This window comes from Paroedura picta, chromosome 3 (assembly GCF_049243985.1).
Source record: "Paroedura picta isolate Pp20150507F chromosome 3, Ppicta_v3.0, whole genome shotgun sequence".
Lineage (NCBI taxonomy): Eukaryota > Metazoa > Chordata > Lepidosauria > Squamata > Gekkonidae > Paroedura > Paroedura picta.
Window position 1 is genome coordinate 114,566,838 of NC_135371.1, and position 16,138 is coordinate 114,582,975.

Sequence of the window (16,138 nt, forward strand, 5' to 3'; positions counted from 1 at the left end):
AGAACTTTCAGACAGTTGTAACCAAAAGTGTAGGGAAGCTTCCTCTCTCTTTTGTCAGGATCACAGTCTCAAAATTTTGTGTGGAACCTTATACACTCAGGAAAAAAGTTGTTTCCTCTTTTCAGCATTAAAAATTGATTCATTGTTGGTCCAGGTACTTATGAGTACAGATGGACACAAATGCAAAAATTCTGGTTTTGGGTTCAGAATGACCACTGAACCAAGCCAAAATGTTCATGACACAGACCGATAAGTTTAGATCCCCATTTCTTCTGCCTGGGAAGGTTTAAATGGCTGACAAGCACTTAACCATTTCACTCTGAAGCAAGTAGGGAGTGAAATGGACAGATTTCATGGCTTGCAGCCATTTCAGCCTAACAGCACTGTGGGTGCATCTGTACAGGTGGTTACTTCTCAGGAAACAAAGGAGAAGCCTACCAAGATCTTTCTACACAGCTCAGATGCCTCTAATTCCCCCTGAACTATTGGAGGGTACATTAATCCTTTGCTAAGTTGATAGACATCACCTAAGCTTGTACATAAAAAGAAAACTTTAAATGTCTAGCAATACTGAAGCCAGGAGAAGATGGCTATCTTGCTTAATTTTAGTGCTTCTCCTGGCTTTAGTGCTTCTCCTGGCTACCCAGCACTAAATGCAACTGGAAGTATCTCTCTTTACAATTTCAAAAGACATGCAATGGCAGTTACCTCTAAATACTTTCCCACTCTGAAGTACTTTTTCCCTCCAAAATGGGGTATGGTTCCCTCAGAGATTGAGCTAGCTTTTGTACTGTTGTTTGCTTTTATGATAAAGGAGTCCACTGTCTCACACTATCTGTTAGATTGTTTTGGCTTTATTCAGTCCTGGAACATTTTGGGAATGTGTAGAGCTGTCTTTTCTTTTAACCCACCCCCACCCCCCCAAAGAAAATCCTTGGTCAGCATGGATCTAAGGCAATTTTAGTAACCAACAGCCTAAAGATTTTATTGACAAAGAGAGGAAATGTAGTTGGAATTGAGGAATAAATTTTCTTTACTATAAAATTTTCTTTATACAAATAAATTATTTCACAGCTTTTAGTAGGCATGTGTGCACACATAACATTCACACCATTTTCGATTTGGCTTGAAACAATCAGGCCAAGTCCAAAACATACAAATGCCCCTCCAGTTTTTTGGATTTGGCTGAATCAATTCTACTGACTCCAAAAGGTTTCAGAGATTTTACAAATGCATATTTCCCCCTTCTCAGGCAAAGCTGCCTGTAAAGGTAGGTGGCGGTGGCGGGGGCAGAAGCATTTAAAGGGACTAGCCAGTGCACCTAACAGCTTATAATGAAAGCCATACCACCCACTCCCTTTAAATTCCTCCCCAAGCTGTGAAGTGATTTAAAGGGAGTGGCCATGTTGCTGCTGCTGCTGTTTTAGCACTTAGAACCTCATTTTCTAAGTGCTATTCATCACACATGCCCAGTGTGAAATTGACCACTGTGTAGAGACCAACCATGTGGTACACTAAAAAATCAGTGCTGCAACCTCTGTTTTTTCTCATTGGAGAGCAGAACATGTACTCCATGATTTCCAAGGAGAAAGTGGATCTTAAAAATAGGTGTAGAGTGTAGGCACAGGACTGAAAATTAACAGAATGCTGACTTGAATTCAGTGATAAAGGAAAGTAAGCTGTGAATACAGAATGGACCAAGGATGCTAAATAAGAATTGAATGATGGCCTTGAATCCTAGATTTGAGGAAAGAATCAGACAGAACTAGGAAGTCTTTGTTTCTTGATGTGGTACATGCAGAGAGATGAGAGAGGAAGACTGAGGGAGCACATCCTTCAACATTCAATGTTTTCATTGTCATCATGAACAAACTCCAATTTATTAATGACTTCTCAGGCAGCTCCATTACAAATTTTTAAATATCTGCCCCCCTCCAACATTACAACAGGAACACATTCAAAATTCACTGTATCAGAATTTGATTCCAGTAAACAATAAATGAAGCCAATTTTTCTTCCACTTGCACTGAAGAATGGAAATTACTTGGGCAATATATTTTATCTGTAAATTGGTTAATTTCTGCCATTACCAATGCCTTAATAAATCATTCCTTAATTGAAGGTTTTTTCAGTTTTCCAGTATAAACTACAAGCCATCTATGCAGCAATTGAAAGTTTTAACAGTAATCAAGTAACAGATTAAATATCATAACTTACATAATTTAATAAAACATTCTACTAATCAAATATTTTTATTATTACCAATCATTTTAAAGTATATTTTTAGTAAACTTTGGCTACCAAAAGTTGTCTGGAAAAATCCTTTCGAGCAGTAATAATCATATAAATATTTACAGAATCTCTTCTGAAACAGAACTTTTCACAGGGTAGACAAAGGGCTGATGTCCCCATAGTTGTCCCACTGATTATTTTAAATGGCTTTCTTCATGACTTCAAGGTATTTACAGAATTGCTCCAGAGGCAACCACAGGAATGCCAATGTTTGAGGAAGAGTATTGGTGGTACTGGAAGTTTCTGGATTAGGTGAGAGTCAATGGCAGAAGGTATAAAGCCCTAGCCTTTTATAAGATTTAAAAAACAAGAACCTTACTTAAATATGTCTGTGTTCATATCCCACCAAACATGCTGTTACACACCTTTTCCAAATTCAGCTTTCTCCTGTTTGGTCACTGTGGCAGCTGTGGACAGGGAAGGAGGCTCTGAGGCAACTGCCTTCTGGACTGAAGAATTTCCAGGCCCTCACTCTGGCCTTTCCTATAAGTAAAAAAAGAGATCTCCCTGAGCCTCATCTGTTAACTTAATACTTCCCCCATTCAACTTCAGCAAGAGGCTTTCAATTTTCTCAACTGTAGTTTTTAAAGACATACTCTTCAGGGAAGGAGGAGGCTCTGCCATTTCATCAAGTCTTTATCTCCAGGGTTTCTGTTAAAGGCACAAAATGATTAAAAGTTGAAATTTGAGCTAGGATATTATCAGAGGGCAGAAAATAGTCCCCTATCTTAACTTGTTTAGATGCTGTCGGAAAGTCTGTCTCCAGTTCTCTACACTGTTTCTGGGGCTTCATTTCCTAATTGACAGCAAGTAAGCTGCAGCCTCTTGTGGCGCAGAGTGGTAAGGTAGCAGAAATTTTGTCTGAAATCTCTGCCCATGAGGCTGGGAGTTCAATCCCAGCAGCCGGCTAAAGTTTGACTCAGCCTTCCATCTTTCCGAGGTCAGTAAAATGAGTACCCAGCTTGCTGGGGGGTAAACGGTAATGACTGGGGAAGGGAATGGCAAACCACCCCGTATTGAGTCTGCCATGAAAACACTAGAGGGCATCACCCCAAGGGTCAGACATGACCCAGTGCTTGCACATGGGATACCTTTACCTTTACCTTTTAAGCTGCAGCCAAGCAGGTTTGCATTTAAAATCAGTTACTAAGTAGAAGAGCCTCTTGTGGCACAGAGTGGTAAGGCAGCAGAAATTTTGTCTGAAATCTCTGCCCATGAGGCTGGGAGTTCAATCCCAGCAGCCGGCTCAAGGTTGACTCAGCCTTCCATCCTTCCGAGGTTGGTAAAATGAGTACCCAGCTTGCTTGCTGGGGGGTAAAATGGTAATGACTGGGGAAAGCACTGGCAAACCACCCCGTATTGAGTCTGCCATGAAAATGCTAGAGGGCGTCACCCCAAGGGTCAGACATGACCCAGTGCTTGCACAGGGGATACCTTTATCTTTATCTTTACCTTTACTAAGTAGAAAATTCTCTCATCTGGAATTTATATTAATTATTAAAACAATTGTGTACTCCCTCAAGGACTTTCATTTGGAAATCATAGATCAAGGCTGTAATTATTTGTTAGGTAAATAAAAACCACTATTTTTTAGATATCTGATCAAACTGATGAGAAACAGATGGAGATGAACAAAGGTTTATTTAACAGAAATAAAGTAATTAATATGGTTAATGCTTGTTGTGGATGACACCAAAATATAAAATAAAACTGGTTATCAGCTTTACCCCCCCACCCTAAATTAGATTTTTTTGCCAATAACTTTGTAGCTGAACCTCAAGTAAGTAACTAAACTTTGAAGGAACATTTGGTTCCTCTTTCTCAAGACAGGTTACCTCAGCAGGTTCAAGAATGCTATTTTACGCCACAGAGCGCCTTTCTATAAGTTAGAAATGATGAACCCTGAATAGGGTTCGTATTTGTCACACTAAGACATGGGTGTAGATTGACTGATAAACACATGTATTTGTATGCATACAACATCTATATGCGCCCTCTAGGACAAATGGTCCAGGGCTATGGGCTTGGATGTCACCAACATGTGGATGACACCCAGCTCTACTTCCTAATGGACAGCCTGCCAGATCAAGTTCAAGGTTTTGGTTTTAACCTTTAAGGCTACACGCAGCCTGGGCCCTGCCTACCTACGGGACTGCTTGGTTGCTTATATCCCCTCAGGGCCCTTCGCTCTGTGGGTGCAAACTTATTGGTGGTTCCGGGTCCTCGGTATGTTCCTCTGGCCTTGACCAGGTGGAATGAGCTCCTGGAAGAGCTAAGGGCCCTGCCGGAGTTAACAGCATTCCCCAGGGCCTGCAAGATGGAGCTATTCCACCAGGCATATGGTTGAGGCCAGAACGGGCGGTCCCGACATTAGATCTGGGCTCCCTGGGTTCATCTGAATGATCTGATTGCCTCACTCCAATATTAGCAACCTGATGTCCTTCAGCTAACATGGGGTGATTTGGGGGGCGAGGTTAGTTGGGTTAGTTAGTGCTCGCCTGTTGCCTAACGTTGATAACGTTGATAGTGTGGTTTGATTTTAATGGTTTTAACTATGGGTTTTATTGCAATTTTTATCTTGTAAACTGCCGTGAGCCTAAGGGTACGGCAGTATAAAAGTTTAATAAATAATAAATAAATAAAATAATCCTGGAGGAAAGGCTGATCGTTTGAGAATGACTACCCCACTTACTGGTTCTGATTTTTGGGGAAGAGGAACAGAAAGAGAAAAGGAGAGGATTAATTGTATCTGTTTTCTTCACAAGTGTAAAGCTTTGCAATTCTTGCTTTCTTTTATTTACATCTTGAGGGACTTGAGTAGAACAATCGGTTGCAATTACATAATTACATATTTTGGATATACATAAATAGTGAAGGCACTTTTTCAACCTTTCATTGTAACCATGTTTAATTGGGGCAACAGAAATATAAATGTTCCATTTCTCCACAATATAATAATTAGAATGTTGAGTCTTTTGGAGAGATACTAAATCTTTTCCTAGCAAAAATCACATATTCTCATGGGAGAGAAGGGTAAATTTTATTTTACGGCATTTATTATAAGCTTTACAATTAAAATATATATGCAATAACAATTCTCTTCTATGAAAACTGTACAGAAATTACTCTTCCTTACATCTGTAAACTGCTCCTGCAGAGCGTTAGAAATAAAACAGTAAGGGGTAGGTGGGAGAAGAAAGAGGCGAAGGAAGTCCGTGTTAAAAACTCGGGGCAGCCCCCAACTGCCCCACCCCCAACGTGGCCCATCTTCCCCCACGGCGGCTATTCCCGTGCTGGCCACAGAGAAAGAAGGTGGTCCACAAGGCCCCGGCCTCTGGCAAGAGCTGCCCATGTGCAGAAGCCTCGCCCGGGGCAAAGAGGCCTGTCCCTGTCCCCGGCCCGAAGCCCCAAGCTAGCCTGCACGCTGCCCGGGGGCTTCTGTTGGCCCCAGGTGCCTGGAGGAGGCTTGCTGGCCTCCTGCAGCCTTCTCGCAGCCCCTGGGAGAGGCCCGCTGCATTGTTGATGCAGCAAGGCTGTCCCTTGCCCCGCCAGAAGCCCGCAGGACCCTGGAGACCAACCTGCCTGCACAGCCTTCTGGTGGGCCCATGTACAGCCTCGCTGTATTGTTGACGCGGCGAGCCTGCCCCTGGCCCCTCCAGCAGGCTGCCGCAAGCTCCGCACCTCCCGGAAGCTTCAGCCGGGCCCTGGGACATCAACACAGCATCATGGATGCAGCAAGCCTACCCCTGGCCCTGCCAGAAGGCTGCAGCAAGCTCTGCACCCAGGCGGAGGCTTCTGCTGGGCCCTGGGACATCCATGCTGTGTTGTGGACGGGGATCTCCCTCAGCCCGCCAGAAGCCCGGTTGAGCCTCGAGCGCCGCTCGACATGCTGACCTTCTGCCCGGCCTAGGGACAGCCTAGCTGCATCCTGGATGCGCCAAGGCTGCCCCTGGGCCCGCAAGAAGCCGCAGGAACCTGCATGGCTGCCCGGAGGCTTCTGCCAGGCCCTGGGACTGCCACGCCACATCATTGACAGGGCTGTCCCTCAGCCCGCCAGAAGCCCACGGCAAACTGGACAGCTGTGCAGAGGCTTCTGGCACACCCAGGGAATACCCCACCACGTCGACGATGCAGCGGAGCTTCCCCTGGCCCCACCAGAAGGCCGCTGCAAGCTCCGCACTCCCAAATGCTTCAAAAAAAAAAAAGGGGGGGTTCAGAAAGCCTTCAAAATAGTTGTTTTGTCATTTTCTTTTTTTAATTCAAATTTTATTATTTCATATAGTGATACATAAAATCGAATAGGAAAAAAAGAAAATAGTCACACATAAGATGTAACCAGTGTTGACCCTTCAAAATAGTTGTTTTCTCCTAGCTCCAGAAGACAGCCTGAAACAGATGATGAGTGGGGAAGCACTCTCTTCCTAGGAACTATTTGGCACTATTTTTGGCAGTCCCTTTAAACATTAAAGGGTTGACAGAAGACAGCCTGAAACAACTGTTTTCCGGGTTTTCTGAAAAAACCCTTTCAAAGGATTTCACTTCCTTTCAATGGTGGCCACACCCTAAATAAACCAGTTCAGCTTGTGAACTCGGTGTTGTGCCCATCCCAAGGAGTTCCTAAACGGCAGCATTTCAGAATTGGAAGGTGGAATACAAATTTGAATAATCCTCCAATTAAAATATCTTGCAAGAAAACTAGTAAGAGAAATTATTCAGACTCTCTTGTCTTGGCATGCCAGTTTTCCATAGTCAGGAAGAAATCAATTCAGAAATATGTTGACACCCCCCCACACACACACACAAACAAATTCCCCTATCTGCAGACATATTAGAGGAACTCTAGGTTACCAAGAATGGCTGTCATAGTCACAAGGACAGCCTTTTAGCTTCCAGCATAAAATTAGCAACATTAGTAACACAAAAATTGCTGATATATTATGAAAGCAATTGGATAAGTCCTTGAAGTAACATGGGCAATATTCTTTATGGGCATTGCAACATCATCTAATAATCTGGTTGCTATGACTCTTCAAGGCTTAAATTCAGTATTTTGGGGATTAAATATGATGCAAAAAATTCAAGTGCAATGGGCTTCTGCACATTTTCTTTTTGCAATTCACCTATGCAACCACACCCCTTAAGTGTATAAGAGGTTAAACAGGAAAAAGATGCACACTCACAACACTATTGTTTGCTCTTCAATTTATAGATTTAGTACAAGCCATCTGTGTAAAGACACTGCTCCTTCTGTGTTCTTTCTAGTGCCTACACACTGTTGGCAAATATTGTTAAATGCTAACAGCAACACACAGTATGTAGGGGCAAACTTTCCTGAAAGACCTTAAATAGATTTGCCAACACAGGGTACTAAAATTTCCAGATTATCATTCCAACACTATTTTGAGCAGCAATGGATCTAACTGTTAAGAGCCCAAGTATGATAACAGCACCAAGATCACCAAATCAGATATTGAGCTACCTAAGGTTTTTTAAATTCCTGATTAGCTAAAAAGATACGCTATAATGCTCTGCTTCTTTTGATGAAGAACTGTTTCATCAAGATAAAAATAAGTGGCATTCGCTGTAAAATGAATTATCCACAAATCAAATCAAATATGATAAAAACTCAATTTGATACAATTTATCTGTTGGTTGATAATAAAGGACAGTAATATCAGCAGAGAAAAGCAATGAACTTTGGGGAGAGCTGCATTACAGATAACTCAGTTCTGGAGCAAGGGCTTTGTACACTGAAGGTTCAAAATGAAAACAGATTAGAAACACCTGAGCCATTGATATCAATGTCCAATTATGTAGTATTCTATAGGCAGCCTCTTTTCATCAGATTAATGGTTGGAAAACTATCATGAGGTTATTTGGAAGGGTTCCTTTGAATTTTTTGTGATACGTTTTCTGATTCTTTTAAGATGTTCACTTTGTCTTTCAGAGGAAAACAAAGAACCTAGTTCAAAGGAACAGAGGTTTTGCTCATCTTCTTGATGAATATAAATGGATTTAAGACTAAAGTCTGTGTACTATCAAAATCCAAAAGGAAGGGCTTCAGAATTCAGGAAGACCAGTAGCAACAGCTGCTGCAGGGCTAGATCCTAGTCGCACCATTAAACCTGAACTTCTCAATTAGGAGATTCATGAGGAACAAAACTCTGGGCTGGAATTTTCTAGGAACAGCCCTCTGCCTCTGAGCCAGAGTCCTTAGTCTTGCCAACACAACCCCCAGCTGCTTGCCAGTGGAGGTAACATACCTGGCAGAAATTGACACAAAGGTGATTGAGCATCCAGCTTCAAGCACAAAGCTTCCACTTTAAGGACTTCAGGCTCTGCCCAAAAGACGTGGAACATAAGAGGTGGTCAAGCTGGGGAAAACTGTTCGGACTCAATTCTCAAGCAGTTCATAAACAATCTGTTCCATGTGACCTCTCCGTGGTGCTGAATTTTCTGTCTTTCACCACCCTTGCTTAAAGTGTCTGAGAGTGAACTTGATACTTGAACTAAGGTAGACTATAACTCTGAACTCTCCAGAATTCTTACAGGTACCACTCATTGTCTGTTTGGCTTGCTTTGGCCACCCTATAGACAAATAGGACTTTGCCCCCACAGTTACCAATCATTTCAATTGTGTTTTCATAGGAAAAAATTCAGCGGATAAAATCTAAAGTCTTCATTTATTTTAAAGAATGTGATATAAAACTAAAATTATTCCAGTGCAACATGTAACACTCAATTTGTACCACACAACAAGGAAAGTTGTCCCCCCCCCCCAGTATTATTAGGAAATTACCAAAGGAGATTTATGATAGATCTGCTTTTCATATTCTTGAAAGGATGAATACAATCTTGGAAGTCTCACTCATAAAAAGTGTAATCACAGACTTGGAAGAAAACTACTTAATTGAACATTAGAATAACCCTTATTCTAGTATTTTGTGGCTGATTCCAAGAGTATATATAAAACAATTGCTTCAAACTGGGTATGGATTGCTGTTGCAGCAGTATCATAGATTATGGTTTCAACCTTGATATAATTATTTACTTAAGTCTATTTTTGCAAACCCCTTAGAGCCTACTACATAAGGAAAGGTGATTAACACATATTATATTCCCATTCCTCTATAACGGATAAAAGCAATGGTACACCTTTTCTCTGAGGATTTATTTAATGTTTTAAAGCCATGTGATAGTTATGATCACAATATTTTGTATCAACTAATGTCATTAACAGCAATATTCCCATTCCCTTTTTGTTTCTCTTGAACTTCTTGTCAATCAATTTCATTACATGTTTTCTCTTCTAATGTTAGAATACATTCTTCACGAAGTACAATCAGGATTGTGTTTAGCACATGAAGTCTGGGAATGATGGCATCTTTGTACTAGTTCATAATTTCAGACTACACTGCACCAACTGTGATCAGGTTTTCGATTCCTCTCCCTAAATCCAGTTTCTTAATGTTATCTCTGTAAATTAATGTAACATACTTTTAATTGTTATGTGTAAATTAATGTAACATGCTTTTAATTGTTATGCTATGTCCCTCTAATGAAATAGACTGTGATTAACTAAAGCTTATCCGACAATAAATGCACTAGTATGTAAGATACTTCAGCATTCTTTATTGTTTCTTGGTTACTGTTTAACTTTTATACCCCCGCTAAACTCATAATACTCCATGATGATATTCCTATGCCTTTGTCCAGAGAAGATATACTGACATATTCATTTTTCACTGTCAGAACAATTGCAGCCAGACTAAATTTTCCAGTGGTGGAATGGCGTCTTCCTACCTTGCCTCCCCTCAAGCTGCAGTCCACTGATCTCCATAAAATGCCATTCCCGGGGGAGGGGGGACTCTAAGAAATGACATGAGAAGGGTCTGCAAAGGTAAAGGGAAATTAATTGTAAATGCCAATTTAGCCTCTTTGGAACAACCAGATTGCAATATAGATTAACTAGAAATTAAGCCCACTGTACAAAAAATATAGCGGGCACTAGCGGGGTGGGTGGGTGGGTGGGTGGATGGATGGATGGATAGAAGGAAGGAAGGAAGGAAGGAAGGAAGGAAGGAAGGAAGGAAGGAAGGAAGGAAGGAAGGAAGGAAGGGAGGGAGGGAGGAAGGAAGGGAGGGAGGAAGGAATTGAATTTTGGGATGAAGGAAGGCAGGCAGGCAGGCAGGTAGGTGCCATGAAAGGGGATGGGGCAGGGGTGGGAGGAAGGGGGGAAAGGGCTGCTGGGCAGGTGGGGGGTGAGTCACAAGGAGGGAGGGGGAAGAGTTGGGGTTGAGAAGGGTGGGTGGGTGTTTGGGGATGAGGAAGCAGTGGCAGTGGAGCACGGGGTTGAGTGGTGAAGGGGGGTGGGGGGAAGAGTTGGGGGTTGAGAGGGGGTGGCTGGGTATTTGGAGGCAGGGAAGTGGCAGCAGCGGAGTGCGGGGTTGAGTGGCGAGGGGGGAAGAGTTGGGGATTTAGAAGGGTGGGTGGCTGGGTGTTTGGGGTGGGGAAGTAGTGGTGGTGGAGCATGAGGTTGAGTGGCGGGGAGAGGAGTTGGAGGTTAAGAAGGGTGGGTGGCTGGGTGTTTGGGGTGGGGAAGCAGAGGCGGCGGAGTGTGGGGTTGAGTGGCAAGTGGGGCAGGGGGGAAGAGGGCGGGGTTGTGAAGGCTGGGTGCCTACCTGCCTTGTTGGTGGGCAGCCACGTAATGGTGGCTGTCGGCCGAAGGCGGCGCAGCTTGGGGTGGGTGGGTTGGGAGGTACTTTGCACCTCCCGACTCATCAGTTCAGGGGCAAGGGGCCAATCATTGCTTTTGGGGAACTGTTAATTTTTCTTGAAATTGCCTTTACATAAATAAAACATCTTTAAAAAACATTCAGCTCTGTGTTTGACTTGCTCACTACAAAACTAACTGTACAGCAGCACCCCAAAACTATTCTACCTGCAGCCCTGCCTTTTAACTGAGTGAAAGAACTGAGCTTTGACTGTATGTTTTAAAAGCTTGGATCCCCCAAATATTAGAGGGCTGTATCACTTCTTTTGGTTGGTTGAAAGAGCCTGTCACAGCAAGTAAAATGGACAAGGCTGGAAAAGTAGAAGGGCAATTCACCAAAAAGAGATGCAAAAACAGGCATGCACAAAATGTTGCACTATAATTCAGAACATTGTTCAGATCCCCCCCCCCTGAAAAACAACAATTTCTCACAGTGGAGGAGTTTTTCTTTTACCCATTACGTAGAAAATATGAGCTGCTCTTTGAAGCTGACACTTCTAGGTTTGTTGTAAGAAATTCCCAAGCTCTATCACAAATGCATCTATGTGAAATAATATGCACTTTGATCAGTTAAATATTTGTCTGCAATAGGTTGAGTTTAGATCTACTTCAGATGTATTATATTTACATTCTGGGAACAACAAGCTTTTAAATTAAAAACAATAACAACAATCTCCTTCCAAGTACTGTTGAAACAACAGGTACTAGAAATTTAATGCCCCTGAAAATGTTCTTGTCACATTTTCCATTAGCTCAATCAATATTTGATTGCACAAAAATGATTTCTTCTGAGTCATTTGATGTTCTAGCCTGACAATGCTATGCAGTATTTGTGAAATGTTTGCATAACGAATTCTGTGGCACAAGAAAGCTCATTTATGTATTGAGTTAATGTGTAGGTAGGAAACATGTCTATTATGTCAGCTGGATCTTGCTGCTGTACCATCATGTGTGTGATATTTTACCATTGATTGTCCATAAATTATTTATTCATTTAAAACATTCCTACCCTATCTTCTTGAACTCAGGGCCTGAGCTTTCTCACAATTCTAAAAGCATTTTTCATCAATATATGCACAGGAAATGCACATTTTAGTCAGAATAGCTCGTGTCTTTTCCCCATGTCTTTGTGTTTTTATATTAATGTAGATTTTTAATGATGGTTGAAGTTTGGTATAGTGATTATGAGTGGTGGCCTCTAATCTGGAGGGCCGGGTTTAATTCCACGCTCCTCCACATGCAGCCAACTTGGTATCTGCTTTCGAAACTGCAGATAAAAAGTAGGATATACATTTTGTAAAATAGAGTGTCTGTGTGATGCCACTTCTGGTGATGTGTGATTTCTGGGGGTGTGACAGGGAGGTGTGACCTGCTGATATCACTTCTGGGGCTTCTCCAAGCCCGAAAAATGTTTCAGGCATTTCTCAACTGAAAGAAGAGTGAGAAAGGCTGAGCTATACCTTTCCAAGAATATTGACTTATAGCAACAAGAAGGCAAGCATAGGAGGACTGTAAGTAAAAAGAGTGTAAGAGCCTCTTGTGGTGCAGGGTGGTAAGGCAGTGACATGCTGTCTGAAAGCTCTGCCCATGAGGCTGGGAGTTCAATCCCAGCAGCCGGCTCAAGGTTGACTCAGCCTTCCATCCTTCCGAGGTCGGTAAAATGAGTACCCAGCTTGCTGCTAGGGGGTAAACGGTAATGACTGGGGCAGGCACTGGCAAACCACCCTGTATTGAGTCTGCCATGAAAACACTAGATGGCGTCACCCCAAGGGTCAGACATGACTCGGTGCTTGCACAGGGGATACCTTTACCTTTACCTTTAAGTAAAAAGAAAGAAAAAATGCAAAACCAATTTGACTTTTCCTCAGCACTACTGCACAGCTGTAACAAAGATTAATTCTATGATTTAAAGACATAATGTAGAAATTCTTGAACATCCCTATCAGTCCAATGCTCCCAACAGCTCATGTATCATTTCTGTAATCTTGAGCCTAATGCTGTAATATGCAGTTTTCAAACTGCATGCAATAATCTGAACTTCCCTTCCCCAAGCTTTTGAATGATAGTGCTTAGCATCTCCAGTGCAGCTAGCACCAGATGGGGGAAGAGAGCCGTGTCAGGAAATTCACTCATTGCTGGCTTCTGATCTGGAGTGTGGAGCTTTACCGAAGTCTCTTCGGCTCAATATCAATCTGGCTGATTCAGAAAACCTTTCCATGCATACATTATCAGTTTGGCAAAATATCACATGGCTGCACTCCTTGCCTTGACTATGGTAATGAAGAAGCAAGGATGACTATAACCCATAAGTGATAGTGGATATTAGAAGAAAAACTAAATCACTTTGTAATAAATGGATGGGTTGTATCCTACCACTTCAGTCAACCAATGATAGTGCATTCAACCAGCATCAGGAATATCCAGCCAACAGGATCACAGTTCTGTTCCTACCAACACCAGAGAGTTGTATACTTGTGCATCGACCAGATGGAATACACAGAGAGCTGAATACAGTGGTAGGATAAATCCTTTTATCTCATATAAAGTACTTTATGTATGAAAGTTTTCATGGTAAGTATCATTATTTTGATTACTGGTAGCAAGATTTATCATATCACTTTTTATTTTATATATTTACAAAATCTGTTGGTTTTCATGCCACACTTTTGTTTACCATAAGGGCTTCAAAGCATCTTACAATCCCTTTCCCTTCCTTTTCCCACAACAAGCACCTTGTGATGTAGATGAGACTGATAGTTCTGAGAAAACTGACTGGCCAAGATCACACAATAGGCTTCATGTGGAGGAGAGGGGAATCAAATCCAATTCTCCAGATCAGAGTCTGCAGCTCTTAACCACTACACCAATCTTCACTTTATCCAGAATGGGTGACATCTTAAATCTTGGGTCAGGCCTTTCACTCACCAATAGCTTTTCTATCTTGACCTCAAGCATCACCTTTTAAAACCTACCTCCCTGGCAGGACTAAAACCACCATAAAATAGTACCTCTCAGTCCCAATCCCAAAAGGCAGTCCAGAAGAATGCAGTGATCAATGATACCAAAAGCTGAGTTACTAAGGCTGGCAGCCATATTAATCTGTTGTCATTTTTTACAATACTCAGTAGCAAAAATCCATTGTAAATGTGAGATAGTCTGGAACTAATTGAATTTACAAGCTTTTGTATTTGAGTATCAAGTATCATTGTCAAAACAAGCACTCAAGGATCCCTTCATCCCTTCATTCAGGATAACCGCATTGATCCCAAAAGTGGCCAGGGAAAAATTCCACTCATACCCTTTGGAAAGACTCAAGTTATTCTGCACTACAAACCTACATTTCTGAAGCTTTTACCAACCTGTCTCTTACAGATCATCTTTTATTTGCTGTATGATGGAAGGATCACATAATATGAACAGACTTTTTTGAAATCTTCCAGGCAATATATATTGACAGGCTTTGGAATTAGTGTACATGTGTTCCGTAGGCTGGGAGAGCAGATGCTATGCATACACAAGATATATGAATGACAGGGTCCCTATAACAATCAGGGTGTGTGTGTGTGTGTGTGTGTGTGTGTGTGTGTGTGTGTGTAGACTTTAAGTCTACTTTGGCGATAGTCTCACTCTATTCCTTGTGTTCATGTGCCATAAGAAAAAATCACATACATGTCCATATCACTAAGTGGAAATAATGTCACACAGCAACCTCCAGAGGTGCCTATAACTGGTTTCGAAAACACAGGCCTTTCCAGTTATTTTATTATTTCTTTAACAAAACACAAAAGAGAAGCTGGAATCAGGCTTCATTCTTACTGAGCTGGAAAACTTGTGTCAGGGTTGTTCCAACTCAGACTTCTTTCCACAAACTCCAAGCGAACCGTCAATTCCTTTTGGTAACTCCAATCCAAACAAAATATATAGGATTGTCCAGGCTATTCCAAATCAATAATGGATCTTTCTATTTCTTCTTTTTATAATGATTCAAAATAAATCACAACCAAAACGGGCTCTTAAGTGAATAATATCCCGTTTCCCCAAACTCAGAATCCAATGTAATGAATAAGGTTATGTTACCTTATTTGATACCAACAGTCTTCATCAATGGGAGATTTATTCTTGAAATGGCCAACAAAAGTTTGGCTATCCCAAGAGCTCAGTGGTGCTAGATGGAGTCATCTGAGTGAACATGAACTGCTCACTATCCTCCAATTTTTTAAAAAAAATTCCCTCTCTGCATAAAATATAGATGGTTACAATCCTTCCTAGAGATGCTCAATGACTTGGCAGTTAAACTGATATCCTGGGCTGAATCTGCACTTACTTTGTTTATTCCTCTTTCTTTCTTTCTTTCTTTCATTCTTTCTTTCTTTCTTTCTTTCTTTCTTTCTTTCTTTCTTTCTTTCTTTGACTATCAGGCGGCGACTAATAAGGAAGACGCTACTCTTGCTGGCAGTAAAAATGGCTGCAGCCTTTATTGCTACCTCCCCACAATGGAGGGTTGGCACCACACGACCCGATAGGGGAACCTGAATACCATCCAGCTGTCCAGCTGCTTGGATCACATGTCCCTCATGATGCTCGGGGTCCCCGCCTCACTCCCAGCCAGGAGGGCAGGTCACGCCACGTCTCAAGGGATTCCCACAGGGAAGCAACATTTAGGGGACCAACGGGCGTCCGCCTCCATTGGCCTCCCCAGCTGCCTGGCCACAGGCCCCTAACCCTCCAGCCGGGTAGGCGGCGCCTTCTGAGTGGCTGGTCTCAGTAAGAAGACCCCCTTTAGTTGGGAGCCCCATATGCAGACTCCCGACCAACAGGTTCCCTACCGGTCGAATACTGCAGCTGCGACAAAATATAACAAACTTTCCATAGAAATAAACAATAACACAGGGCGGGCAGGAGGGTTGTTGTCTGACTGGCTGCAACGCGGAAAGGCCAGTATGCCTCGGGGCTCAGCCTTAAATAGGGCCGCGCCCGGCCCTCTCCACATGATCGGGGCCATGAAGCCCCAGCAGGAGCCTGCCACTTCCTCACGCACCGCCACAGCGTCAAAAGGCAGCAAATCTCTACCGA